The sequence below is a fragment of the Schistocerca gregaria genome, chromosome 11 (assembly GCF_023897955.1).
Source record: "Schistocerca gregaria isolate iqSchGreg1 chromosome 11, iqSchGreg1.2, whole genome shotgun sequence".
NCBI classification, from domain to species: domain Eukaryota; kingdom Metazoa; phylum Arthropoda; class Insecta; order Orthoptera; family Acrididae; genus Schistocerca; species Schistocerca gregaria.
In genome coordinates this window covers 6402868-6406741 of record NC_064930.1, presented here as the reverse complement: position 1 = coordinate 6406741, position 3874 = coordinate 6402868, and the positions used below count along the sequence as shown (strand labels likewise).

At 46.6% G+C, this 3874-nt stretch overlaps 2 non-coding genes across 2 annotated transcripts; both read left to right on the top strand.

Annotated features, from left to right (window-relative positions):
• Positions 1-3108: 3108 nt before the first annotated feature.
• Trnak-cuu (transfer RNA lysine (anticodon CUU)) lies at positions 3109-3181 on the top strand. The gene has a single exon. It is a non-coding gene; the product is annotated as a tRNA-Lys (tRNA).
• A 335-nt stretch (positions 3182-3516) lies between these two features.
• Trnat-agu (transfer RNA threonine (anticodon AGU)) lies at positions 3517-3588 on the top strand. Its single transcript has one exon. It is a non-coding gene; the product is annotated as a tRNA-Thr (tRNA).
• Positions 3589-3874: the final 286 nt, after the last annotated feature.

The following is a 3874-nucleotide window of genomic DNA, read 5'->3' as shown; positions in this document are numbered from 1 at the left end:
GGGGAATAACTGCTCGGGTGTCAGTCAATGGGCAGCTGACGCCGCCCTTTGCTATCCGCCGAGGGGTACCTCAGGGTAGTCCGTTCTCTATGTCTCTATTCATATTGTCCCTGGACCCGCTGCTTCGGTCTCTTGCTTTCAAGCTTCAGGGTATGACCCTCTCTGGTGGGAAGCTCACTGTTAAGGCGTACGCGGACGATGTCGTTGTTCTCCTCCGTCAACGTGATGATATCACATTGTTGAAAGGGGCAGTTGATGCATACTGTTGTGTCTCTGGAGCGCGTCTCAATCAGGGTAAATGTAAGTTCCTTGATTTTCGAGGGTTTCGCGATGCTGATGTCCCTTGGGCCACTTTTGTCGATCGCCATACGTCATTGGGGATTAGCATTGATCGGTGTCCCATAAAAATGACGGCTCTTAATTGGAAATCTGTCACCGAGAAGATACAGGGGGCTCTGATGGTCCATGAGCAGCGCTCTGCTACCATTTTGCAAAAAATCAGAATTTTAGACACATACGTGTTATGTAAAGCCTATTATGTTGCTCAGCTGTTCCCACTTCCCATTATGGTGGCGAAAAGGTTGCGCCAATTGTCTAGCAGGTTTATATGGAAGGGTCATCTATTCAAGTTGCGTTACGAGGTTATGACGAAACCGCGTATCTCCGGAGGCTTGGGCCTCACTGACATTACTCGCAAGGCATCTGCCTTGTACGTCCGCCGTACGACTCTAATTGTTACGCAAGAAATACTTCAATTACATCCAGACTTTTTACTGTTGTGAATCCGAAGAGCCTTGCTCCACCTGTCGACGTCGGTCGCCTCAATTTTAAGTTGAAACACGTCCGGGAATTTTATATTGCGGTTAGTTACCTCGGTGACGTCTTCTTGCGACGACCGGTGCCAACGACCAAGAGCTTGATTGCCCGTTGGGAGGGGCTGGCCGGTCCCAATCCAATCGAACTGGCGTCTCCATCAGTGTCCTGGAAGAACGTCTGGAGGAATGTTAGTCTGCCGATCCACACTATGGCTGTGGCGTCCACGTGGTGTAGGGTAGTTAATGGTTTGGTCCCCACCAACGTACGACTGCACCGTATTGGTCTTTCTGACACGGACAACTGCACTCGGTGTGGTCTCCAGGACACACTTGAGCATCGATTCACCTGCAGTGGGCACCTTGCTAATTGGATTTGGCTCAGGAAACAACTGGCTTTTGTCACTAGGACTGCCGAAACCGCTTACACCATTGACATCATCGTACGGCCCGATTCTTCCTTTTATCCGCGAACGAAGCTCAATACCGTTATGTGGTTGCTTGGACACTTCGTACATTTTGTTATTAGTTGTCATGAAGAGGATGAACACCTTACGTTTCGACAGTACATTCTTACTGCTTACTGGAACCGATTGCGCATGCCAGGACTCCGTGAAGATTTTGCAAATATGCTTAGCCTGACATTTGAAAGGGAGGGTGTTGGCTAAGGTCGCCTGTGTTAGCCGATTTCCTATATACTGTTTCTGGATTTGCCACCTTTCTGTAAACTACTTTTCTAAACCTGGACTGAAGTTTTCGTGGATATTTAGGACGAACAAGAAAAACAAACGTGAGACCAAGAACAGCGACAGTAGGGGAAAGTACGACGCCGTAGTACAGGTGCCATTCGGAAACAGGACGGTGGAGTCATCGTGGCCAGGCCTCGGGTTTCGACCCCTGCCCGCTTTGTTTCCGCAGGCCTGAATCTGAGTGTCAGCCCTAAATTTTAAACAATGGCATATCAAGTAATACAAAAAAAAAGTGGTAGAGCACTGGTCTAGTAAACCAGGGGTCATGAGTTCCCATACTCAGAGGAGGAAGACGAATTTTGGAAATCAGTTGCGCGTCGTGGCCGTATAGCAAACAGTATCTGTGATGACGAACAATTAGCGACAAGCGTTTTATTAAGAATTACGCTCAGATGTGATTAAGGCGAATGGCGCAGATAAAAAGAAAAAAAAAGCGGTAGAGCATTGGTCTAGTAAACCAGGGGTCGTGAGTTCCATCCTCACAGGAGGAAGACGAATTTTGGAAATCAGTTGCGCATCGTGGACGTATAGCAAACAGTATCTGTGATGACGAACAATTAGCGACAGGCGTATTATCAAGAATTACTCTCAGATTTGATTAAGGCGAATGGCGCAGATAAAGCATTTGCCAAAGCGGTACGGCATAAGGTGGGACGAGGCAGTCTGAATTACATTTTATAGATGTACTTCTCACAAATCTCAGAGCCTCTCGCGGTCGTCGTCGTCGTCGTCGTCGTCGTCGTCGTCGTCGTCATCGTCGCCGCCGCCGCCGCCGCTTCTGCAGAAGTAGCAAATGGCCATCGTAGCAAATGCGGCGAGGGACACCCTGCCATCGATTCCGAATGCGCAAAGTGTGTGGTCTTGTTTTCCTGTCTATGTTTGGTCGGTCTCGTAAGAGGTTGAATGTAACGAATGGGTGGGAAAGTGTAAGGGGCAGCGGCTGTGTGGAACGAAAACTCAATTCCTCAGGGGGTCTGAGCGTTTCAAAATGAGTCATATATAAGTTATACTTGGTCGTCGGTGACCGTGTGGCCTAATGGATAAGGCGTCGGACTTCGGATCCGAAGATTGCAGGTTCGAATAGTGTCACGGTCGTGTTTTTCCAGTTCTGAAAAAGAAACATATCGTTTTAATGTAGCAATTGAGCAGTACGAAACCGTCTGAATGTTGCTGTTGACCATTTTGTGCTTGGAGATGGTCTTGAGCTTGAAACACACACAACAAGACCGGTGTTAACTAGCGAAATGGTCGGCAGAGTGGCCTCACCGCGAGGTGTGACTGGCACTTGCACATCTAAAACAACGTCGGAAAGTAACTCGTTCGGCTTTTGAGTCACATCAAGTATGTGTGTTAATTTTGACGCCGCTAGCTCTGCAGATTTTCATGCAATTCCTTTACCTCTCAGAAGTGAATATGATATAAAAGTGAAGTACGTGACGAGTGTGACTTTAGGAAAACATTAGGAAGCATGGAGAGATTCTGTATGGGACCACGCAACCCAAACGAGTACTGTGTGATCTGCTGCAAAGCAGATATGCAACGAGGCAGCACGGCTAGCTCAGTCGGTAGAGCATGAGACTCTTATTCACATGGTCGTGGGTTCGAGCCCTACACTGGGCGGAACGGAATTTTTTCCGCTGCAGATGTAAATTACCGATTTTCTGATTAACGTGATGTAATTGAAATAGCAACTTTAAAATTTGCCTACGTCTCCATCAGACGCAAGAAAACTGTATTTGAAGTGAAGGTGATTTTGTAGACATGTGTGAAAGTCATGTTCTGAAGTGCAAGTGGTTTTGGTTGGAGAGAACACGGCTACGTGTCAGATGTGTAGCCAAGCAGTAATGGGTCGCCATAGCTGCAAATATTAGTCGAAAATATGAAGTGTTGTCAGCTGACGTCTGATGATTCAGACGACCGTACGGACGAAGTACGCAGAAGTGCCGCTAGGCGGCGCCTGTTTAGCTCAGTGGTAGAGCGTTGGTCTAGTAAACCAGGGGTCGTGAGTTCCATCCTCACAGGAGGAAGACGAATTTTGGAAATCAGTTGCTCATCGTGGCCGTATAGCAAACAGTATCTGTGATGAGGAACAATTAGCGACAGGCGTATTATCAAGAATTACTCTCAGATGTGATTAAGGCGAATGGCGCAGATAAAGCATTTTTTTTTTTTTTTTAAAAAAAAAAAATTCTTTATTAACCAATGTTATATTTTGATACAGAATAACCCACCACCTGAAGCATTAGTGGGTCTTTGCTTACATACAATAATACAATTACTACAGCATTCATTGCTTAATATTATTACCTACTT